This window comes from Hylobates moloch, unplaced genomic scaffold, assembly GCF_009828535.3.
Source record: "Hylobates moloch isolate HMO894 unplaced genomic scaffold, HMol_V3 SCAFFOLD_4, whole genome shotgun sequence".
NCBI lineage: Eukaryota > Metazoa > Chordata > Mammalia > Primates > Hylobatidae > Hylobates > Hylobates moloch.
Genome location: NW_026652279.1, coordinates 163,906,161 through 163,932,703, shown reverse-complemented (window position 1 = coordinate 163,932,703; position 26,543 = coordinate 163,906,161). Strand labels below are relative to the sequence as shown.

The 26,543-nt window shown below is 39.2% G+C and overlaps 1 long non-coding RNA gene across 1 annotated transcript in view; it reads right to left on the bottom strand.

The window, feature by feature from the left end:
- The window catches only part of LOC116467547 (uncharacterized), a 38,820-nt gene extending 13,705 nt beyond the window's left edge, over nucleotides 1-25,115 (bottom strand). Inside the window, exons 1-2 of the long non-coding RNA XR_004247810.2 lie at nucleotides 20,561-25,115; nucleotides 19,677-19,738 (exon numbers count right to left, since the gene is read on the bottom strand). This is a non-coding gene — a long non-coding RNA (uncharacterized LOC116467547). The remainder of the gene's footprint in view (nucleotides 1-19,676; nucleotides 19,739-20,560) is intronic.
- Between the last annotated feature and the right edge of the window lie 1,428 nt (nucleotides 25,116-26,543).

Below are 26,543 nucleotides of genomic sequence, written 5' to 3'. Positions count from 1 at the left end.
ACATTCAAAGACATAAGTAATTAAAACAACATAATTAGTAAATTAATCTTAGTCAAGCTAAACCAAGTTTTACATTCCACAGAAAACTCGACAGTAAATTGAGCCGAAAACAATCTCAATTCCATAATTGTAGAGGCAGAAATTATAGAGGCAAGATTATCAGATAATAATATATTATCTGATAATATTATAAATTTGTTCATATGATACAAAGATCCTGAATGCTAAAACATAATTTGAAGACTTAATCAATACAAAAGAGATAGAAAACATTGCAAAATAAAATCATAATGAGGCCACCAAAGGAATATTTAAAGCCTAAGAATACTATAATATTTTTAATTTAAAATTTTTATTTATTTATTTAAGAGACAGGGTCTCACTTTGTCACCCAGGCTGGAGTGCAGTGGTGTGATCACAGCTCACTTCTGCCTCCAAATTCTGGGCTGAAAGTATTCTCCCACGTCAGCCTCAGAGTAGCTGCAACTACAGGCATGAGCCAGTACACCTGGCTAAAAATAGAAAAAATACTAATATGTCATTTTTAAATGGAGTTTAAAATATTAAAAATAACTTGACCAGAAAATAATAAGTGTGTGAATAAAAAAGAACAAAATAAAAAACAGATGCAGAAAAAAATTAAAATTAATATATATTAATAAAATAGTTGTTTCTTAGGGAACAATTTAAGTAACAGGAATACCAAATCAAGAAAAAAAAATCAAATTTAGAAAAAAGTTAAATCAACAAATATAGAATATTTTGAATAATTTCAAGTTAAGAATTTGATATATTACAAAGAAATGGAGGTTATACTGGAAAAACATTAAATAACTAAACTGAAAACCTGAATGTGTCTAAAAATAGAATGCATGAGGTAAAGACTGTAGTTTATTATGTGTCCAGGCACACAGGTGAATAATTTCAACCTCTCACTTGCTAGGTCATCCTGGTCATTTATACATCTTTTTACACCTTGGAAAAAAGCTGAGGAATGTATCTTGAGAATCTACCATAACTCTAATAACAAAAGTTTGATAATGAGCAAAACAGAAATTAGAGATCAATCTTACATATTTCTGTATGTATATACAAAAGTCCTAACTGAAATACTAGCAAATTTATAACACTTTAATATCAAGAACAAATCCTTGAATGCTTTAATAAGGATTCTAGCATTATAATAATAGTGATTCTAGCGTTATAACAATAGAGCCTAGAATTATTAACTCAATCTGGAAAAATCTTGTAGTTACCTTAATTGATGGTTAAAAAGAGATATTTAATAAAATTCAATCATTATTCTTGATTTTATAAGTTTTTTTAATCTTTAGAATAAAAACATGAGATAGATAAACAATCTCATACCAAAAGCCATTGCCATTAGTAAGTCAATGAGCATCAATCTCATTAAAGGAAGGTTACAACCGTCATTCTCCTTTACCATTGTTCTGGGTGCTACACGGAGACTGAAAACAGATTATAATAATTAGGAAGAGACAATAGTATCATTATTAATGACAGACACTGCTATGTATCTAGAAAATCTATATAAATAAGCTGAAAAAACCCCTTCAAATTAATAACAAAATTCAACACAGTAGATGTACACAAGACAAATACACAAATATCAAGAATTTTCCAGTATACCAATAACAAGCTTGTAGTAAAATGTTTAGTTTTTACAAAAGCCTTGAAAACTATTAGCATTTTTTTCTGGGCATATTACTGTGCAAATGTATTTTTTCTACCATGTATAGAAAACATGTAAAAAGAAAGTCAATGCATAATAAAAGAGAACCTGAATACGTAATCAAAAGCATCCATGTTTCTTGCTTGTGTAGACAGAGGAAAGACATTGACTCCTTGCAGCTGCATGTGTAGGTTAGACATGCCGATTAAAACCTCAAGTTTGGAACTTCACAAAATGATTTTCAACAATACAAAGAATTTGAATAATATAAATGTGATAATTATTAAGAACTATTTTATTAAAAAAAGAAAGAGGATGTGATCAGCAAAAAAAAATAAAATATGCTACCAAAAATAGTTTCGATTTTAGCAAAACACGTGCAACATCTATGACAGTTACACATTTAATTAGAAAACGACTAAGATTCCAGTGGTGAACTGGAAAACCAATATAATCAGAAATTCATGAAAGAGAAAATTCAAATAACCAGAATGTATAAGGGGCTCAAACAAAATATCAAAAAATACTCCCAAATAATCTAATTTACAAATGGAGAAAATATCTGAATAGACGTTTCTCCAAAGAAGACATACAAATGGCAAATAGGTATATGAAAAAGTGTTCAATGTCACTGATCATCAGAGAAATGCAAATCAAAACCACAATGAAATATCCTCTCACTGCAGTTAAAATGGCTTTTATCAAAAAGACAGGCAATAACGAACGCTGGTGAGGATGCGGAAAAAGGGGAACCCTTGTACTTTGTTGGAGGGAACGTAAATTTAGCACAGTCACTATGGAGAACAGTTTGGAGGGTCCTCAAAAAAACTAGAAATATAACTATCATATGATTCACAATCCCACTGCTATCTATATATCCAAAAGAAAGAAAATTCATATATCAAACTGATATCTGCACTCCCGTATTTATTGCAGCACTATTCACAATAGCCAAGACATGAAATCTACCTAAGTCTCCATTAACAGATAAATGGGTAAAGAAAATGTGGCATATATACACAATGAAATATTATTCAGCAATAAAAAAGAATAAAGTCAAGTCATTTGCGGCTGCATGGACGGAACTGAAGGACCTTATGTTAAATGAAATAAGCCGGGCACAGAAAGACAAATTTTGCAAGTTCTCACTCAGATATGGGAGCTAAAAAAAATTGACCTCATGATGATAGAGAGTTGAATAATGGTTATTATTACCATTATTCAGTAGTAGTGGGGAGATGAGGATGAAGTGGGATGGTTAATGGGTACAAAAATACAGTTCAATAAAAGCAATATGATCTAATGTTTGACAGCACAACAGACTCAATTGGCCTAATTATTTTGTTAAGACACAGGCAGTAAATCTTTCTACTCAGTAAAATAAAATCTAAGGTGCAATTGGTAGCTTTGGATTTCTTCAGCCCATTAGTCTCATCTCTTCCTTGATAGTTTAAAACTTTTAATTAATCAAAAATAGAATTTGGATTTGAACTAGACAATCTCTAGAGGACTTTCAGTAATAAGTCATTTGATTGCTCTAATAGTGTCACCATTCAGTTTCCCACAACTATCGTGTAAATAAAGGGAAGCCATATACATCTAAGCCATTCTTAAGACTGTTGATAGGCCAGGTGCAATGGCTTATGCCTGTAATCACAACTTGGGAGGTCAAGACAGGAGAATTACTTGAGCCCAAGAGTTCGAGAAAACCCTGGGCAACATAGCAAGACCCCTTCTCTACAAGAAAAATATTTTAATAAGATTAGTTGAGCATGCTGTTGTGCACCTATGGTTCTAGCTACATGGGAAGCTGAGGTGGGAGGATGACTTGAGCCCAGGAGATTGAGGCTGCAGTGAGCCATGATCACACCCTTGCACTCCAGTCTCAGCAGAAGAAAGAAAGAAAGAAAGAAAGAAAGAAAGAAAGAAAGAAAGAAAGAAAGAAAGAAAGAAAGAAAGAAAGAAAGAGAGGGAGGGAGGAAGGGAGATAATGAAAATTCAGTAAAGTGGATTATAAAATTCCATGCTTATTTCAAACTATATGAAAATTAAACAATGGAAATAATTGCTTAGAATATATCTGAATGTTTCTACAAATTATTTAGATTCTTTAATTAGAAAAGCAAGTCTTACAAGTTTTATTTAACAAACAAACTTGAAATATCCATGAAAAAAAGCTTTTTTATGTAGCCCGACTCTATGAGCAATGTATAATGATGAATGGACAAAGACATACCATTTGAGGTTTCTTTAAAAAAATTTGAGTGGCGTTTATAATTTTGCTTAGATTTGAGAAAGAACAATATCACTTGGATTTTAAGTGGGGATACTAAGATGTTGTTTTCCATTCAGTTGTTCAGAGTAAATTAACCGGTTATTTATCAACTTACATCTATTTATAATTGTATAGTGTGATCATTGATTTTGTCTCTTAAAAAAGAAAATCTGTTTATTGTCACTATACATAACCTTTAACTAAACGAAGAAATAAAATTGTAAAGGAAAAGTAAGCAGATGATCTGCTAAATGACAGTCAAGCTAAATTGTGGCCTCAAAACAGACTTTCAAATAAATATGACTTAAATAATTGACTCAATTTGCTTAATTCTCTTGTTAAGACACAGGCAATAAATCTTTCTACTCACTTTCGTAAAATAAAATCTAAGGTGCAATTGATGGTTTTGGATTTTATCTTCAGCCCATTAGTCTCATCTCTTCCTTCTTTAATAGTTTCAAACTGAAATTTCTTCATTTTCATATGAGTTCACTATTCTTTGGGAATCCAAAGGGAATACCATCAAAATTTGCTTACCTAGTTCCAGTAAAGGTAAGATTGCTTTAGGGAGAATATTTCTTAGAATAGAAACTCCATTATTTCCATCTATTGTCAAGATAATCTTTTACTACAGAGACAAATTCCCAATCTAATTAATCATCACTCTGACTTTCAGTACCCAAAACTTAGAAGACTTTTGCAGTTTACTATGTATTAGCAAAACGTGAGCTAGACACATCTAGTTGCTTCTGTGAAATTGTTTCTGCTGCCTTCTAACTAGTCTCTATAATAAACTGTACTTGCCTCAGTCACAGATTTGAGTCAAACAAAATATTGTAAGTCATTCATTGTCAAAATAATTTGATAATCACTTAAAATGTTAAAGTTCAATTCATAGTAAAATTAGTTTCTTACATTTTTCTTACACCATATGCAGTTTTCCAAATTACCTTTTTCCACATGAATCAAAATGTCTGTAATGCATCTTAATTCATACTATTGTTCAGTCCTCTTTAGGCCTTCATGTCAAAAGATGCTTTGAAACCATTATCATGTCTTAAACTCCCTTTCAAGCTGTGTGCCAAATCTTTACATTTCCTTACATAACCCATTATTCTATACACATTTTTTGTTCTTCTTGAACACTTTCTGTTGTTCCCAATCTTTTTTAATGTTGAGACAAACATTTTCTGTACTACATTAATTTATCTAGTATTTCTATATGAATTGAGAACAGGACATGTGTCAACTTCCATGGAGGCCAAGGGAGATAAGCAGGTGCATAACTACCTGAACGGTACCAAAGACTTCGATTTGGGTCTCTCTCCCTCTTTTAGTGCAGCCACCACCATTTCCCAGCCATTTTATCTCTGTGCAGCAATAGTAACTGATTCTGACCTCAAGATAGATGATGATTTGACTATTTTCCTGCCATTGTTGTTTAGATAACTTCAATCTCTTGGTTTTTTTTTTTTTTTTTTTTTCCATTCTCCTGCCTCAGCCTCCAGAGTAGCTGGGACTGCAGGCGCCCGCCACCACGTCCGGCTAATTTTTTGTATTTTTAGTAGAGACAGGGTTTCACCGATCTCCTGACCTTGTGATCCGCCCACCCCGGCCTCCCAAAGTGCTGGGATTATAGGCGTGAGACACTGTGCCCAGCCTAGATAACTTCAATATCTTTTAACAGAGTTTGGTTTCGGTTCCATGTACCAAAACCAGAACCAAGTGTCTTGTTTGGTTTCAAGACACTGTTTCCTAATTTAGCAAAGCCACTGGGCAATCGCTGATGTCATGGTCCAAAACCTCAATGGCTAACTTCAATTTAGCAATTCACGAGGTGGATCTCCTTTGAAAAATAATTTTAATTAATCTTCAATCCTTATCCACCCAATTAATAATTGCATTCTTCAAATATATTGTGCTCCGAACTTGTACTGTAGGTGTGGGCCTTGAAGAATTAGTATCTGAGGCCCTTAGAGAAGTGATTTTACATACTTAAAGCAATAGATTCTATCAGTTCTGTCTCTTGGTTTTACCATCTTGAATCATCACCCATCAAGATGGAAAGAGGACATATAAAGATAACCAGAAGAGTGAAAATAGATCAAAATGGACTGAAGTGTGGATGAAGAACAGGGACTTTGAAAAAGTGTCAAGAGTATAGAATGGGCTTTCTTAGAGCCATAAATGTTTTCAGAATATTTCAGCATGTCTATGAACTAGCTAGACACTCTGTTCAGTATGCCCCTCCCCTAACTAGCATGGTCACATCCAATTATAATACAGAACGGGTGAGGAATTCAGTTTGGCTTAATGAGATAGAAAACACAAAACAAGAGTGGCTGAAGCAAGAAGTGATTTATTTCTCTCTCAAATTGACTAAGTATAATGGCTCCACAGTCATTAGGAAACCGGGCCATTCTCAGCACTTGACAGCAGCTTTATGGATCAAGATGGCAGCCTTGGCTCTAACAGCAGGTCCCATGGAGTCAAATAGAAGAAGGGACAGAAGTGCGTGCTCCCTCTCTTTGAGGAGCCTTCCTGGAAGATACTATACCAATTCTGCTCATATCACTTTGTCTAGAATTTAATTATATGTCCATAATAGCTGTGAAAGAGGTTAGGGAATTTAGTTTTTATTCTGGGAAATTATGTCTCCAGCTAGCATTTTGAAGTTCTATGATTAAAGGAGAAGGAAGAATGGATATTGAGGGAAAACTATCGTTATCTACCAGAGAACTAATTATTTTGTTAAATAAAGATTTGAATAATTTAATGACACATGAAATCTGACCACTTCTTATGTTCAGTCCAGCTTTCCTTCAGTGGAGTCTGATTGATTCATTTTGCCTTAATAACTAGTTGTAAAAAAAAAAAAAAAAAAAAAAAGATTGCAGAACAGATATCATTGAACACAAATTTACATTTGTCATATATAAGTATGTATTTATAAAATCACATTAAATGACTTATACAGAGCATTTTACACAGAAAAATGTAATGTATATTTCAGTTCATGAAAACTGATTACTTAAATGTAAGTAATATTTTGATAAACTCATGAAAATTTTCATCTCTACTTTGACTGCACTGAAGCGTCACCCGGGGAGCTTGTCTTGTTGCTGTTGTTTCATGATTTTTTAACAATTTCAATGCCCAGCACACAGTGAGCACTGAGACCAATTCATCCAGAACCTGGAAGAGGTAGAAAAGGGGAGTATAACCCAGGTCTTTCTGTGTCTTGTAAAAGCAGCTTCTAAAGTATAGGACCCCATTCAGCAACAGCTAAGGAAGGCTTAGAATATAAGCATTAAACCGGGCTGTACTGATGCTTTTAATTGCACTCAAGAGTAAAGTGCAATTAAGAAAATCTGTGATGTGATTGATCTCTCTGTACGTGGAACACTTTTGCACTAAATCAAGTAAGTCACTAAGGTAAATTAATGCATTTCTGACTCTCCTTTGAAATCAGACACCTTTTTTTTTTCTTCCAGGTTAATTATATAAAGCAATTGCAATGATATAATGTGTAGTGACAAAATACTTTTTAAGTACAGAAGGAGGGGAGGCTAAGGCAGAACATGTAAGATTTAGCTGAGACCCTTTTAGTGTCTTCATAAAGGCTGTTTCAGTCATATCTGTGGATACCAGGTGGCTGAGTATCTTGAGCCACCCACTGCTCTTACTGCTAGTCAGTCTTCTTGGTGATTCCAACCTTCCTAGGTGAAAGGGGCAGGTGTTGAAGGATAAAATCTTTCTCCTAAAAGAAATGTAAGGGGAAAACCCTACGGCCAGGCATGTAAAACCTTGGCTCCTAAGTCTGGACCCACCCCTACTGACACATATGACTTCTAATAATTCCATCTCTGAAGCAAAGTGTCCTGTCTATGAAACACAGGCATTTGACCAGTGTTGTCTAGATTTCTTTCTACCTCCAGAATCTCAAGTTTCTACCCAGCAGTCATCCTACCTGGAAAGAAAATTACTAATTTAGATTTCCTGTCCAAATAATTGCATCAATCCTCGCCTCACCGTAGGTCATACCAGAATAACAGCAATGTCTAGAGGGAAAATCCTCAATTTGAGCCTCTCCTGGGTCCCCCTGACAATTCAGATATATGAAGTGAAGGGAATGTGGTTAGAGTGCATTCAGGGTTTATGCACTTAACACAGAAAGCACCTGGCCTGAGTACTGCCTTTTGTGACCTCCAGTGAGAACCACTGCTTAAAGCTTTGGAGACTTCTAACAGGCATTGGTCATGGGGTGTATAGATTTTCCAGTGGTCCAGAAAACAAAACCGATTTCAGAATGGGTTGTAGATGTGCTGAGAGGTTCTAAGGGGGTAAAAACCCACAAAAATGCAAACACCAAGAATCAATAAGGAAACAGACTATAAAACGAGGGGACTCATGGATATGAGGCGAGTCTCAGTTGCCAGAATGAAGAAACATGGAAGTAGTCGGGGGGGGTCTAACAGCCTCAAAGAGCAGTCAAGATACTTGAGGTTTCTGTACCTAGTTATGTGCAACACGTCAAGGACCCTGAGTGAGCAATGGCAGAAGGTTAATTGGGAAAACACTGAGAGCCCAGGGAAGCGTGTAACAGAAACTAGAATGCTGATACTGCCCAGAGGCAGGACCAGATGAAACAAAAAGTGATTATTAGACTCAGAAGAGAATTAAGATATGTATCTTGGGTGGACTGTACACCAAATACTCCCCCTATTTGTTACTAAAGAATCCCAGTGTTGCCCAGGGCATCATCAATATGTTTTGCCAGAAATACTCAGATTCACTGCCTCCCTTGCAAGAGTGAGGGTGGGGTGAGGGAGAGCAGGGTCCTGAGATACTTCTGGACCAGGTGAGGGGGACAGAGCTGAAGCCTCCTTCTTGCAGCCATGAGGTGGTAAACAAGACAAAAGCCGTAAGATCAGGACGGGGGAAGAGAACAATAGGAGGAGGCTGGGACTCAAGGATGTCACAGAACCACTAGACTATGCCATACTTCGTGATTTAAGGGAATTGAACCACTATTGGACTAAGCCACCTTACATGCAAACTATAATATTCAATAAGCCAAGTCACTCATTAATGACAGTATAATAACACCTCACGACTCCACAATGCTGAGGAATTGGAAAGCCTGGAAAACCCACACAAGAGAACAGTTTCTGCTCATCCAAGGTCTGCTCACAGGAGCCAACCACAGATGTCTACCTGCTTAGAACCTCAGCACGTCTACGACCCATTCTGAAATCGGTTTTGTTTTCTATGCCTCTTCATAATAACATAATCTCCCTTGAGATTACACAAAATCAAACATCTTTAAGGAGCCAGATGAGCTCAAAACTTAAGACAAATGTGGCAAAATGCTTAGCAAATCCTTACTGAGCGGAGGCGCATTCATATCATTTCCATAAACAATGGAGGAAAGATAGAAAGGGACTCAAATTAGAACCATGCCAGAGCCCTAACATTTTAGATGATATTAAACCTGCAAACTGGCACTTAAAAGTGATAAGGAACACACAGGAGACAAACATGTGTGCCTCATGTCACTGATTAAAGTTTGAAAGGACGCATTAAGACTCAGCTGTTATAGATAATGCCTGAAGAATTTCAGATTAGTTGGAGGGAGACAAATAGAAAACTACTATTTTTTTTTTCTGACTCATGAAGAGATATTGAGGCCCAAACACCTGGCTGCTGGAATAAATAAATTTCCTCTGGGCTATGTTGTATTTATTGCTTGCTGTGGGGAGCATTTGACTTCCGTATGGACTGGCCAGAGAGGATCAATGGTGCGGCCAAGCCCAGTGATGTCCGACAAAGACACTGCAAGCAATGTCAGGCTGCTGTGTGGAAAGTCCAAAAAAGAACATTTCCCCTTAGCCCAACAGTTATTTTTACTGAGATAACCCAGACATTTACCAGAGCTTCAGTGCAGAGAAGCTGCCAGCAAAGCTTTCAGATGCAAATCACCCAGGAGGGCACTTAAGGAATCTTTCCCTTTCCATCCCAGGAGAGTATCTTTCACCCCTCGTAGATTCATGGTGTTCTGAACCCTGATCAAGGCCATCACCAAGTCTGACCCCAGACCTGACTACCGCCTCATCACTGCTGATTCAGGGCAGACCAGCAAAGCCAGCATGAGATTGGAGAGCCCGCGCCCAAGCAGGGAGCACCCTCAGGGCACCATCAACCTCCAACGCACGAAATGGACAGATGAAGCCAAGTTGCACACGCACAGGTGGTGATCAAAGTGTGAGGGTGAAACCAGGTTTGAAGATTTTTTTTTTTTTTTTTTTGACATGGAGTTTCTCCCTCTCATTGCCCTGGCTGGAGTGCAATGGTGCAATCTTGGCTCACTGCAACCTCCACCTCCCAGGTTCAAGCGATTCTCCTGCATTAGCCTCCCAAGTAGCTGGGATTACAGCTACACTACACCTGGCTAATTTTGTATTTTTAGTAGGGACGGGTTTTCACCATGTTGGTCAGGCTGGTCTCGAACTCCTGACCTCAGGTGATCCACCCGCCTCGGCCTCCCAAAGTGCTGGGATTACAGGCGTGAGCCACCATGCCCGGCCGAAGATGTCTTTTCTAAACCTGCTAAGAACTTATCTCTGGTCAGAAATTATGTCAGGAAGCCTCGGTTTAAAAAAAAAAATAAAATGAAAGGCACTCTAGAAAAAGAAACTTGAATTTTTATTGTAACTCCACTGAGTAGTTCTTTAAAATCCTAGCATCATGCTATTCTTTGGAAAGAGGGGAAGCATGTTGAAAAAGCGAGACAGAATTTAACTGGAACTCCAACTTTCCTTAAAACTAGGTGTGTAGCCTTAATGCATTCACCAATATTGCAGACATTCCAACTCTGTGACAAAGCAAGACCCTATCGCAAAAAAGAAAAAAAAAAAAAGCATCATGATAGCTGCCGAGGAAATCAGGGAAGATTAAATGCAATGACATCTGCAAAGTGCCTGGCAGTTTGGTCGTTATGATTAGTAGCAGTAGTTGTAGTTATCACTGGCAATTTTTAAAATGTGACTCATCCTTCCTTCATGAGGAAAATGTAGATTCAAGGTTAAATTGTTAGCATTAAAAAATGGTTTAGACCATTTAAAGATGATTTCTGATCCTTGATCTGAAAATTACAAAACACATTGACATAGAAAGATTTTGGCTCACCCCAAGCAGCACGCTGGTTGGCAAAGACGAAGATCTGTTACATCAGAGGAGTGCACTGCTCTTGGCTCCAGGGGGGCAAACCCCGTCTTCAACAGAGCACTGAAGAGTAGATTTCCCCAGACTCAGAGTCACCTGGGGCTGCCGTAATGGAGGGTAAGCTAGGTAGGATAAGGCAAGCCCAGAGTGTGCTGCATTGTCAGGCTGCAGAGTGGAGAAGGAATTGTTTACCTGGCACACCTGGGTCCTGAATGCCACGAGATCTCAGAACAATAATGAGTGTTTGCTGAACAAAGGTCTATAGAGCCAAGAGACCAGGAGATAAGCTGTGAAGCCATCCTAACGACAGCTTTCATTATTAAGCCCCTACCCTGTATCACTCAAGTTAGATTCATTATCTCATTGAACTCTCACAATAAAGTTATGAGGTGAGCCAGTTAACCCCAGCCATATGAGCAAACAGATGTTTAACGAAGTTCAGCCACTTAGGTCACGTGAGTGTCTTCTGAGTAAAGATGAATCTTTCTTGCCATGAGAGTTTTCTGCTCCTTTCAGCTTCACAAGGAACCTGTCGCCTACAGTCAGGGCCCTGGCTACGTAGAGCATCTTTCATTCTGCAAACATTTCTGATTCCAAATTCCCAACATAATCTGCCTGCGTCCTGTCTTGTTCTTTCATGACAAGGACATCTGATTATCAAATTAGATACTTTGATAAATACGGTTATACTAAGGTAAGCAAAGGTGGTATTTTTTATCTCCTGTTGATAAAATCTTAAGTCAGAGGTTCTCAAAGAGGGATGTGTAGCAATGCAGGAGTCTCCAAGAAGTTTCTTTCTGTGTTCCCTAAGCTAAAACTATTTTTACAATAATGCAAAGATATTGTTTGCCTTTTTCACTGTTTATAGTTTTCCTTGAAGTAACTGGCTCATTTGGTTCATTTTTAGGAAAATATCTACCAAATACTCAAGTCTGAAACTGTAGTTTGTCCTTCCACCATTCTTTCAAGTAAAAATACTATTTCACAAAAAAATGGCTTGCAACCCAGCAGCCTGTGATCTTTTCTTGGAGATGACCCTCACCTTTGGTCTGCAGCAGAAATATAATATTCCTACTTGTCATTTCATCACGTAGAATATGTTTTAAATATACTAAAGGTTGATGTTTAATAATAAAATGAATAATTGTATTGCTTCATCATGGATCTATTTAAAAGGTTTTTGCTGCTTTCTTTGCTTTCACTGAGTGTGTGGTGGTGAAGATGTTACGAGTGTTAGCAGTTTACCACCACCTCCATGATGTGTACAAAGGCTGCAGTAGTTTTATGGCCCATTGCTTTTGCAACACCGGTGCATATGTCCACATCGAGAAAAGGCAAATTTGTTGCCAGTGATAAAATTTGACTTTCAAGAGAAAAACTGAAATTAAGAAAAAGTAGCCTCTGGGAACTTCCCAATACTTAAAAATCTTTCTGATAAAATTAGTAGTGATATAATCAAATGTGATTTTTTTGGTGTGGTACTATAAAATAGGATAATTGGAAGATCTTCTTAACTCTATGAACCAGTATTTTCCACATTAACAGGGAATGGCATTATAAAATCACGCATGGGTAAAAGCTTTTTGAACTGAAAGACTCCTGGATTTTACAGTAATAGCCTACAAAAAGCTCTACGTTTTTAGATTCCATATTGCAATTAACAATGTAAAAATTACCACTTGTCTCACTTACCAAACTTTAGTGTAATAGCAAAGAAGTATATTCACAATTATATATATAAAGGCTACTGAGGCCGGGGGCGGTGGCTCATGCCTGTAATCTCAACATTTTGGAAGGCCGAGGTGGGCGGATCACCTGAGGTCGGGAGTTCGAGACCAGCCTGATCAACGTGGAGAAACTCGGTCTCTACTAAAAATACAAAATTAGCTGGGCATGGTGGCACATGCCTGTAATCCCAGCTACTTGGAAGTCTGAAGCAGGAGAATCGCTTGAACCCGGGAGGCGGAGGTTGCGGTGAGCTGAGATCATACCACTGGACTCCAGCCTGGGCAGCAAGAGCAAAACTCCATCTCAAACAAATAGATACATAAATGCTACTGAAATGCTCCTTCATTTTCCAACTACATTTCTATGTGAGGCTGGATATTCTTTATATACTTCAACCAAAGCAGCATATATGAAATTCAGCACTCTTCTATCAAACCAGACATGAAAGAGATTTCAAAAATGTAAAGCAATGCCGTTTTTCTTACCAAAATTTTGTTTTAGCAAATTTTGGGAGCGGGAGTTGTTCTTTGGATTTTTAGAGATGGGGGTCTCATTCTGTTGCCCAGGCTGGACTCGAACCCCTGGCTCAAGCAATCCTCCTGCATTAGCCTCCTGAGTAGTTGGGACTACAGGTACATGCCACTGTGCCCGGTTAGTTATTTTTTAATGAAAATGTTATTCCTATTAACATATGAGTTTCTTATTGACATTTTAAATGAATTAATAAATATCTAACTTTCCTCAGTTTTAATTCCTGGTACAGTAAATAAATATCAATAGCTATAAGCCATATGAACAAAGGCTCTTTGAGGTCTACAAGAAACTTTACGAGTGTAAAAAGGACAAAGTTTGAGAGCTGCTGCCTTTAGTCAAAACAAAACAAAAACAAGTACTCGAAAAGCAGAGTTTGGTAAGATAAGTCTTTTCCTACCTCCTGTGAATTATTTCAGGATCTCTTCAATAGTAGGCAGAATAATAACCCCTAAAGACATCCAAGTCCTAATTCCCAGAACCTAAGTGTTACCTCATGTGGTGAAAGGGAATTAGGTTGCTGACGGAATGAATGTTGCTAATCAGCCGCAGCCTGGATAATCCAGGTGGACCAGAAATGACATAATCATGAAGGACTCTAAATGTGGAAGAGTGAGAGAGAGGAGAGTCAGCATCAGAGTGAAACTCTCCCAGCCGGTGCTGGCTTTGCAAATGAAAGGGCCACAAGCCAAAGAATGCAGCAGCCTCCAGAAGCTAGAAAATGCAAGAAAAGAGGTAAGAGATCCCCTGAGCCTCCAGGAAGGAAAACAGCCCTGCCAGCATCTGGATTTTAACCCATTAGCACCCACCTTGGACTTCTGACCTCCAGACTGCAAGACAACAAAGTTATGATGCTCTAAGCCACTGACAATGCTGAACTTTACCTGAGCCCGGTGTTCCTGGAAAACAGCTAATGTTAAGAAACCCTCGTTTATTCTGTGCTCCAGGAAGTGACCTACTGCAGACTCACTCTTTCCCATGTGACTTAGATGACACTCAAGCATAACCCCTTGTTTAGGACAAGGCCTGACACAGACCCTCCAAATTCCTGTTCTTTGCCTCATAAATGATAAGTTGAACTATTTGTCTATTGTCACTGGAACAAAAGGCACGTTAACCTAACTTTGGCTAAATTTATCTCCTTCCCTCAGTCCCAAACCTCAACCAGAGCCAGCAAACAGCCTCTCCTTCATGCCCTATCCTAGAAACAGGGTGACTTCAGGGGAAAACGTTCTCAGACCTACTGTCCTATCATGCCATGTTCCTCATTCATCCTACTTCTCAGGCTTGGTTCTCCTTAGTCTTGTTTACTCCCCTTTATAAAAGAAAAGCCCTTTTCTGGCTGACCTCTGAGACAGTTGCAGATTTCATAGTCACAGAATTCTCCCTAATGTAACAGCCCTTTATCCCTCTTGCAATAATCCTTTCTCATATAGCACTGCCCCATCTAAATTCAGATTTGCTTTTCTTTTTTTTTGAGACGGACTCTCGCTCTGTTGCCCAGGCTGGAGTGCAGTGGTGTGATTTCGGTTCACTGCAACCTCCGCCTCCCGGATTCAAGTGATTCTCCTGCCTCAGCCTCCCCAGTAGCTGGGATTACAGGTGCGTGCCACTACACCCGGCTAATTTTTTGTATTTTCAGTAGAGATGGGTTTTCACCGTGTTGTCCAGGATGGTCTCAATCTCCTGACCTCATGATCCACCCGCCTTGGCCTCCCAAAATGCTGGGATTACAGGTGTGAGCCACCGCACCTGGCCCAGATTTGCTTTTTATCTGACACCACTGAGTTTGTGTAATTTGGTATAGCAGCAGCAGGAAGCTAATACATCACCTAAAAGCAGCAAACTTCCCAAGCCTTCCTGGGAGAATGAACAAGGCAGGAGCAGAATATAGCAGGATTAATTCCCATTTATGTAGCTCCTATCAAATGACTGGCATCCATTCCATTTGCACTCATACCAAAGATGGTGAAGATTTGAGACTGAGGGAGGTTTACCAAGATGAAGATCTTCGATCAATCAAATCAAGGATCTCTCGATCCAGCCCTGTAGGTGGCATAGCTGGGAGTCTCAAAGAACTATTCTTAAATTCCTTAGTGACCCACAGCCCCCACACTGTCACTACCCAGAGGAACTCCTTGATGGCTCAAGTAATAGGAATGCACTTCGGCCTCTTAGGATATTCACTTACAAGTCTGCATGTGAGAACTCATTTCATTTTAATAATAAAAGGTAAAACTTGGAGAATGAATACAAATCACACCATTCTCTGGGATGCAAAATGGAAAAGGAATCTTCTGAGTTAAACACTGTGAACCTCTTAAGGAGTATCTCATGATATGTATGTAGCCTTTGCAGGGACGTTCTCTTAATAGGAATGACCTTGTTTTCCTGTTTGCACTATTTCGAGTATTAAGAGGTGCGTTGCAAGCAAGGCTGATAGCTGACATGTTGAAGCTGCAAAATGAAACCCTTTAGTTAAGAAAGAAATCTTTATCTCCTAAAAGTCATGCTGATGAACCAGATGTTTGAGTGATGTTGCTGCTATTTTAGTATCTTCGGTTGTCATTTTTTACTTGAAGGTTTTAAAAATGAAGAAGCAAAAGGGCTCACTAAGCTTCATTTGCAGCAGGCAGAGCCTCGTCGGTGAGTCAGCCCCACACACACAATCACACACGTGCTCGCGCGCGTCTCTCATGCCATATCACTCCAACACAGACTGCTTCTCACCCTCTCTATCTCTATCCACAGGTTGCATGTTTTACCTGCCCAGAACACTCACTACTGTGTGAGGAATAATTGCTATACCAAAGGCAGCGCACACACACCCTTAGCTATCTCCAACTTTCCACACAGTAGGTAGAATTTGAGATTTCTGGCTTATCATTTTATAAAATGCAGAGCAGGAAATTTAGAATATCTCATAAAATAGAAAGGTTTTCAACAGGAAGATCTACCCAGGGCAGCACTCCTGGCCACATTTTATTACTATTCTATGTCTCTCCTGAAACCCAGCCACCTGATTTGCATTTTCCCTGCAGCTTGACATCTTCAGGATGCCTTTCTCAGCTGAGTGGCCTGTGGCAGGGACAATGGCCCTTCTCCAAGGAGCACATGGATTAGCACATGTGCTGTTTTCAACAAACCACCTGACAAAACTGTGACTTGCCCCCACGTGAAGGGTAGAGGTTGTAGAGGGGAGTTAGAAAAGGCAAAAGAGAAAAAAGAAAAGCAGAATGAACTCTGTACATGCATGGACAATCTCCCACTCTGGCCCATCTTTGATTCCTAACCTGCGATCCTGAGTGAGTTTTGAAAGAAAGGTGGTTTCCTGACATTAGATGCAATATTGTGGGGTGGCGGGAATGTTTATATCAGATTCACAATAAAAGATTAAAACCCATCTTAGTGAAGTTTCAAATTCAGCTAAACAATATCTTCTTTAAATTCGCCAGCATAGCTCAAACTATTAAAAATAATCCCTCCCTTATCTGTTCTTTAAATCTGCTTGTAACCAAAGGGAAGTTTCTTTTTCTACTTTCTGTGTCCAAGGGAAAAAAAAATTAAAGGGAAAAACAAGAGGGAGAGGAGAAGAAAACAAAATTGGAGTGTAGTGAAGATGAAATAAGGAGTTGCTGTAGTAGTAGAATTTGCGAGCTAGAAAGATCACTTTTTCCAACATGCCCTTTTAATAAGTAGACATCATTCGTGATTTATCAAAGACTATGAGGCCAAAGTGTTGCCTGGTCACTGCTTCTTGGGTCTCACACCAAGCAGCAAGACAACACCCAGGGCAAGTGGGAGAGGGAGTGATGAGTCAGTAGGCAAAGGCCTTGCCTATGGCGGCCCAACAGACTCCTTACAGAAGATATTTCCCCCTGAGTTTGCTCTTAAAGACATTATTGGCTGAGCATGGTAGCTCACACCTGTAATTCCAGCATTTTGGGGAGCCCAAGATGGGAGGACCACTTGAGCCCAGGAGTTCAAGAGCAGCCAGGGCAACATAGCAAGACCCCATTCCTATAAAAATAAATAAATAAAAAGTAAAAATGCTATGAGTGCACAAAAGCATGCAGTAGCCACAGGATCACATTGAACAAAGTCAAGTAAAGATTTTTAAATTTTTATTTAGGGCTGTTTATTTGGTTTGATGCTTTGTCTTTCTACCTACCTCTATGCCCTGGGAATTAAGAGAACTGAGTTCAAGGAGCAAATTTGCATTTTGCTTAATGTTAATTGAGATGTTTCCTGCACTTTTGCACCAATATGGTTTGGCTGTGTCCTCACTCAAAATCTCATCTTGAATTGTAATCCCCATAAGCCCCATAATCCCCACGTGTCCAGGGAGAGACCAGGTGGAGATAATTGAATCATGGGTGTGGTTTCCCCTATGCTATTCTCATGATAGTGAGTGAGTTCTCACGAGATCTGATGGTTTTATAAGTGTTTGGTAGTTCCTCCTGCATGCATTCTCCTTCCTACCACCTCATGAAAATGTGCTTTGCTTGCCCTTTGCCTTCCACCATGATTGTAAATTTCCTGCGGGCTCCCCAGCCATGATGAACTACGAGTCAATTAAACCTCTTTTCTTCATAAATTACTCAGTCTCAGGTATGTCTTTATAACAGTGTGAGAACGGACTAATACATGTATCATCTGTGTACATATTATTGTTTAAAAGGGTGTTCCTAGAGAACACCCTAGTCAGACAAGCTGGGCTGTCAGGACCATGGTCCAGGGTTCTAGGATCCTCAGGCCTCTTCCATGAGCCACACATGCACTCACAGTCTCCAATATTCCTCTTCAATGTCTTTTCTTGTTCAGGTCACAAAGAATGTCACCAAGGCCAGCATCCAAGGCCCCTGGGCTGCAGATGCCCAACACCCTGCCTTTGGCCCTCATCCAGTCTCTCTAGAACACCCTTTCTTCCTTGTCTATCCTGCTCTTAGAGAACACTCGCTCAGAGTTCTCTCTCCCTGACACCACCACTGGCAGAAATTAGCCCCCTCTTCCTCACATCCCCACCAGACACAGGGAACACTAAAAGTGAGGACCACGTTCTATTGTCTCTGTAGACCCAGCAAATAGCAGAGGTTCTGCCAAAAAAAAAAAAAAAGAAAGTCTTCATGTAATTGTTGAACTAAAGCTTTCATGGGCTCAGAATTTATTCATCTGACAAGTGTCTGTTGATCACTACTGTGTACCAGGTCTGTGCCATGATGAAGGGATATAAAGATGAATAAGACCCAGTTTATGTTTACCAAGAGCTCTTAGTCTAATGGAAATGAATGCAAATCTGTCAACCTCTAAAAGAGAAAAAAAATCCAAGTTTATTCCCTTCTGATAATAGGACAGAGGACAGAGGCATCTTATTCATGGGACCAGAGTTCTACCACCATTTGTAGAGAAACTCACTTGACTGGGCATCATAGCCATACCTAATGAAGTTTTAATAACCTGATATGTTTAAAGCTGAATTCAACTTAACAGAGGCCTGAAGATATTAGGATTGATTACGGAAAGTACAAGAGAGAAAAAAAGAAAATTAAATCTGAGAAAGAGAGAAATAAAAATGATAATCAAATTTTACAGTAGGCGATTTTGTTCTATTTCTCTGTCTCCAAGTGGAGGCAAAAGTAGAATTTTCTTTTATTCTTTAGAAGATCCACAACTGGCCCAGGAGGCCAGGCATGTACTCAGTTCCCACCTCAAGACTTCATGTATAGCATTCTCCTATTTTTAAAAATGGATTTCTGTAAAATGTTTCATAATGTGGATTGGTTTCTTTGGGGTCTGCCTCTGCACTATAACTGCATAAAAAAAGACATTAATAACTTCTCCGTTAATGGGTTTTTCGGAGTCTCCAAAGACTCACCTTGTACATTATAACTCCCTCCCACTTAGCCCCCTGGCTATATCTTGATTGCCCTTGTAAGACATCTTCAGGACATATTGCTTAAGTTAAAGATTGTCCTTATGAGAAATAACTTCTCATACGATGCACAACGTATGCTCAGGAAACAGCAGTGCTTAAGTGCCGTCATTTCATGTGTCATTTTACCTTCATCCTGTGAAACGCTCAGCTCTGAGAGGGGCTGACCCTACCTAGTAAATGAAGAATTTCAAAGACAGAGGCAGCTGAGGCTCTGTCTAAGACATGAGAGGTGACTTTGAACTGGTTATTTCATGTTTTTGTCCTTTGCCAAGACACTCTAGTCAACTCACCCAATCTTCACTTTTACAGGATGAGGCGGAGTTCCCAGAAAATTATTGTTCCATTTTGAAACCTGTAGAAGAGAGAAAAAAGATTCCACAAAATGATAATTTGCTAAGTGTATGTATATGTGTGTGTACATGAAATATATGAGTATCTTTTCTATCATTCAGATATGCTAATATTAAAGATAGTCTTGCAACGGGTCTCAAATTTTGCTACGCTCTCTGTGACACCATAGAATGTACATCATTAGAGGGTAGGGACTATGGCAGCCTCGTGTTTGTCACTGCTTCTAGTCTTGTAATTTTAGCCTTTTCTGGTCCCAAAAGAAATCAAGCTTGCATCTCCCTAAATATCTGTCATTGGGACTAGCAACTGGCACCAGCTGCTTTAGCTTGGCAAGTAAACCCTGAATTCAGAAGTAACAAGCAAAGGTCCCAAGATTCTTCTTGCTAAAGTAGGAGTTATTTACCTTTTATGAGTTACAGACAGCTTTGGGGACGTTTTTTAAATGTACATAGCTACAAACAAAAGTTTGCGTGCTGTTTTTGGAGGGTCATAGGCCCTGACAGCTAATTTCAGCATCTCTACCTCGAAAATATTTTTAAAAGCGGCCTGCCCCATCTCCTCATATTCTGCCCTCTCTTCCCCAGGTTGGCAGCCCCTTGCTTTATTTTGGTCTCTGCTGTCTTCATGTTACTCAGAGAGCACTTGTTAAGTAAACAGCCTCCGCAATGATCAGGTAACTGCAGTGGTAGTTGTGTGCCTCATCATGCTGCCGATAAAGAAATGACAATCTGGTTAACCAAGCAGCACTGGTTTTTGACAGATGACAAAGCATTCATGGCACTGAGATCAGTTTCAAAACAAATGGCTGTCTCAGGCTACTCACCATTCTGTCATGAGACTGTCAGGGGCTGCCTGTGCGTGGTTCACATCCGAGGAAGCTTGGCCAACTGGCGCTTACAAGAGATGACATCTATCAACAGCATCAGTCTCTGCAGGCCTCCAAGTACTACACCCAACATTCAAACACAAAGCGTGATAGAAGAGGCATCCCAGTGTGGCAGCTGCAAATTAGCAGCAGACAATGAAAAGTTGGTTCAAAATTGGGCTTCATAGTTTTCATTCAGGGCAGCATGATGAGTGAAAGCAGATTTTTGTCTCCAGTGGACCTCGCTTGCCACTCACTTGCCCTTTCAAACCACCCTTTTACTCAGTTTCCCTTTATAGAAAATGGGGAAATTGAAAATATTACTTTCCCAGGTTACTGTGAATGGTAAATGTAGTGGTAGTTAGTGCAGGTAACTACTGTAGTGCCTGTCAAGTATTAAAGGATTCAAGAAACTTATGAATGAAACAGTAAATCCAAGTTAATTCTAACTTATAAAAGGAAATCATCTAAGTTTTATCTGAGAACTACATAGCGAAGTCAGTCTGCGTGGGCTGCCATAATAAAATGCCATAGACTGAGGGGTTTAAACAACAGAAATTGATGTCTTGAAGTCCTGGAGGCTGGAAGTCAAAGATCAAAGTGCAGATGGAGATCAAAGTGCGGGTGGACTCTGTTCTTGGTGCGAGTCGTCTTCCTGGTTTGCAAATGCTGCCTTCTCGTTGTGTCTTCACGTGGCAGACGTGGTGTGGGGGAGAAAGAGGCCGACCTGGTGCTTTCTGGTGTCTCTTCTTGTAAGCACACTAATCTCATCAGATCAGGGCCACACACTTATGACTTCGTGTCACCTTAATTCCCTCCTAAAGGCCCTATCTTTAAATACAGTCACATTAGTGGTTAGGAATTAGTGCAACTTAGGAACTTGGGGGGAATATAATTCAATTCCTTACAAATGGCAATAGATTTTAGGTATCCTGAGAAATTTGGAAAATGAGACCCAAACTGAAATAATATCTCTAATTAACACATTTTATAAATCTTGGACTGAGAAAATTAAAATTCTGAATTGAGAAAGTCCATATGAAATTATATTTCTTCTCTGGGTTGAGGGAGAGCCATGCCAAGTCCAGAAATTCTCCATTTGGCCCATTTTGTGAGTCGATTGGTACAGTTTAAGGGTTGGACCACAGACACAAAAGTATGATCCGAGGGACACTCCAGCAACTGTGTCAGGGAGTGAGGGCAGGGAAGGCAGGCTGGCCTGCAAGTGCCACTTGCTCCGAGCGGCCATTTTCAATGAAAGATCCTGGGGGCCAGAGAGAGTATTTTAAAATTCATGGCACACAAAGAGTATGGAAGAAGTCAGGGATATTTTCTGAGTTGGGAAAAACATACCTAGTTTTCTGCTAAGTCGACACAGCTTTTCTTTTTCTTCTAGCTTTGGAGAAACTAAAATGTGAGGGAAAAAGCTCCCCTGCATTTTCATGCCCAGCTGTCTGTGCTTACGCCGTTCCTTTGGCTTGAATACTGTTCCTGCCTTCCTTCATGGGCAAAATAATCAAGTCCCAAGGCAATAACACATCCTCCTTATAATTTCTTGTAAGCCCATCAGCATTCTCTCTCTTTCGCCCCATATCCCAATACACTTTCCTCTTGCTACTCTGTGACCTCTTAGCAAGTTCTGTACCCCTCCACCACTCAGTTTCCTTGCCTGCAAAATGGGTATGTTATTGATATGTATCTCATAGATTTGTAGTAATTAATGAAACAATAAATGTGAAGCATTTAATACTGTGCATGACATATTATGGCCGCTTAATACATTTTAACCTATTGCTATTATTATAAATTGTTTGTCACATGTGTTTCAGATATCTTGAACAACTTTCCAGGCCTTAGTGCTTCTATTAACTACATAATATTTACAGGACTGTATAAAAATAGATAAAGACACTTAAAAGTATGTATGACATGTTCTTTTTAAAAAGTTGGATTGAATTTATGATTCTTGGAGAAATGTATGATTTTCTCCTATAAATCATTATTCTTTTAAAATCAATCATGTTGAGGCATAATTTACATTCAATGAAATTTACTCATTTTATGCATAAAGTTTAATGCATTTTCACTAATGCATATAATGCATACACCATTGTGACTGGCACCACTTATGAGACACAAAACACTTCCATCCCCCTGGAAGGGCTCCTGGTCCACTCAAGCCCATTCCACCCCTACCCTGGGAAATTACTGATCTATTTTCTGTCACTACAGATTAATGTTACCTGATCTATAATTTGAAATAAATCAAATCCTACAGTCTGCTTTCATTTTTTTCTAGCTTCTTTTCCCAGATTAATGTTTTGAGATTTGCCTATATTGTTAAAGCTATCATTAGCTAATTTTTTATTGTTTTTAATTTATTTTTTATTTTTACCCATTGTATGGCTATACCACACAGTTTGTACATAGCTTCACCGTAGATGGACATTTGATTGTTTCTGTCTTTTATGCATCATGTATAAAGCTGCCATGAACATTTCCTTACAAGTCTTCGTATAAACATACATTTTCATTTCTCTTGGAATTATTGTTAGGTAAAATGGCAAGTGCATATTTATAAGAAACTTCCAGGTTATCTCGTATTTTGATTTCCCCACAGTGATGTATGACTTCCAGTACTCAATGACATTACCAATATTTTGTGCTGTAAGTCTTTACTTTTTGCCTTTTTAGCAGGTGCACAGCAGTATCTTACAGCAATTTTCATTTATTTTCCCTGATGATTAACGATGTTGATGATCTTTTCATGTGCTCCTTGGCCATTCATATACTGTATTCTATGAAGTTCCTGTTCAAATATTTTGTTTATTTTTTTCTTATTAAGTTGTAGAAACTCTTTATGTATTCTAACTATAAGTCCCTTCTAATATCCCAAGGATATTAGAATACAAGACACATGTATTCTAATATCCTCTCACAATCTTCGGCTTGCCTCTCATGTTCTTCACAGTATCTTTTAAAGAAAAAAGCTTTGGATATAGTCAAATTAATCATTGTTTCTTATATTTAGCTTTTGTTTTCTGAGGAATTTTTGCTTACCCCAATGTCACAAACATTTTCTTGTATGTTTTTGTCTCACAGTTGTATGGTTTCAGCTTTAACATTTAACTCTATGATACATTTCAAGTATATTTTTGTGTAAATTGCAAAGTAATGGCTGAAGTTTATTTTTCCCATACATATATCCAGCTCCTCCAGAACAAGTTATTTTTTAAGGAATTGTTTTTCCCCAGTGAACAACTGTGACACCTTTTTTGAAAATCAATTGACTGCATATGTATGTGTCTATTTTTAGACTCAATATTCTCTTTCATTGCTTCATGTGTTTTTCTTAGGCCAATATCAGTCTTGAACACAGCTAAGCCTTGTGTTCCCACCCAAATCTCATCTTGGCTGTGTCCCCACCCAAACCTCATCTTGAATTTCCATGTGTTGTGGGAGGGACTCAATGGGAGGTAACTGGATCATGGAAGCAGGTCTTTCCCATGATGTTCTCATGGTGGTGGGTGAGTCTCATGAGATCTGATGGTATTATGAGGGGGAGTTTCCCAGCGCAAGCTCTTTTCCTTTGCCTGCTGCCATCCACGTAAGACAGGACTTGCTCCTCTTTGCCTTCTGCCGTGATTTTGAGGCTTCCCCAGACACTTGGAACTGTAAGTCCATATTAAACTGCTTTTTTTGTAAATTGCCCAGTCTCTGGTATGTCTTTATCAGCAGTGTGAAAACAGACTAATACAGTAAATTGGTACCAGGAGTAGGGTGTTGCTGAAACAATACCCAAAAATGTGGAAGTGACTTTGGAGCTGGGTAACAGGCAGAGGTTGGAACATTTTGGATGGCTCAGAAGAAGACAGGAAAATGTGGGAAAATTTAGAACTCCCTAGAGACTTGTTGAATGGCTTTGACCAAAATGCTGATAATGATATGGACAATGAAATCCAGGCTGAGTTTGTCTCAGATGGAGATGAGGAACTTTTTGGGAACTGGATCAAAGGTGTCTCTTGTTATATTTTAGCAAAAAGGTGGGTGGCATTTTGCCCCTGCCCTAGAGATCTGTGGAACTTTGAATTTATGAGAGATGATTTAGGGTATCTGGCAGAAGAAATTTCTAAGCAAAAAACATTCAAGATGTGACTTGGGTGCTGTTAAAAGCATTCAGTTTTGTAAAGGAAGCAGAGCATTACAGTTTGGAAATTTTGCAGCTTGACAATGTGATAGAAAATAAAATCCCATTTTTTGAGGAGATATTCAAGCTGGCTGAAGAAATTCACATAAGTTACAAGGAGCTGAATATTAATCCCCAAGGCAATGGGAAAAATGTTTCCAAGGCACGTCAGAGGTCTTCAAGGTAGCCCCTCCCATCACAGGCCCAGAGACCTAGGCGCAAGCCTCAGGCCTTGGCAACTTCCACATGGTGTTGAGCCTGCCAGTGCACAGAAGTCAAGAATTGGGGTTTGGGAACCTCCACCTAAGATTTCAGAAGATGTATGGAAATACCTGGATGTCTAGGCAGATGTTTGCTGCAGGAGAGGGGCCCTCATGGAGAACCTCAGCTAGGGCAGTGAGGAAGGGCAATGTGGGTTCAGAGTCCCCACAGAGTCCCCACTGGGACATCATCTAGTGGAGCTATGAGATGAGGACCTCTATCCTCCAGACCCCAGGATGGTAGATCCACTGACAGCTTGTACCATGTGCCTGGAAAATCCCCAGATACTCAATGCCAGCATGTGAAAGCAGCTGGGAGGGAGGCTGTACCCTGCAAAGCCACAGGGGCAGAGCTGCCCAAGACCATGCGTATCCACCTCTTGCATCAGCATGACCTGGATGTGAGACATGGAGTTGAAGGAGATCATTTTGGAGCTTTAAGATATGTCTGCACTGCTGGATTTCAGACTTGCATGGGGCCTGTAACCCCTTTGTTTTGGCCAATGTCTCCCATTTGGAACAGCTGTATTTACCCAATGCCTGTACCCCCATTGTATATAAGAAGTAACTAATCTGCTTTTGGTTTTACAGGCTTAGAGGTGGAAGAGGCTTGCCTTATCTCAGATGAGACTGTACTTGGACTTTTGAGTTAATGCTGAAATGAGTTAAGACTTTGGGGGACTGTTGGGAAGCCCTGATTGGTTTTGAAATGTGAGGACATGAGATTTGGGAAGGGTCAGGGGTGGAAAGATATGGTTTGGCTGTGTCCCCACCCAAATCTCATCTTGAATTCCCACGTGTTGTGGGAGGAACCCAGTGGGAGGTAACTGGGTCGTGGGTGCAGGTCTTTCTGATGGTGTTCTCATGGGGCTGGGTGGGTCTCACGATATCTGATGGTATTATAAAGGATATTTCCCTACACAAACTCTTTTTCTTTGCCTGCTGCCATCCATGTAAGACATGACTTGCTCCTCCTTGCTTTGTGCCACAATTGAGGCTTCCCCAGCCACTTGGAAGTGTAAGTCCATATTAAACCTCTTTTTTGAGAGGATCAGTTGTGTCTTTATTAGAAGGCTCAGGTATGTCTTTATCAGCAGCCCAGGCTCAGGTATGTCTTTATCAGCAGTGTGAAAATGGACTAATACACCTTGAAATCAAGCAGTATAAGAGATTCCCTTTCATTCTGTTTTTTCAAAAAGTTTAAGCTATTCTTTACCACCATCCAATATAAATTTTTGTGATGATAAAAATGTTCTATGTTTGTGCTGTCCAATACAATGTCCACAAGCCACATGTACCTGAGAGTATGAAAAATTTGGATTTTATAACTGAGAAACTAAATTTTTAATTTTACTTAATTTAAATTTGACTTTAAATAGTTACATGTGGCTAGTGGTTACCATATTGTACAATAAAGTTCTTTGCATTTCCATTGAAATTTTAGAATCACTTTGTAAATTTCTACCAAAAAAAATGCCTTCTAGGATTTTGATTG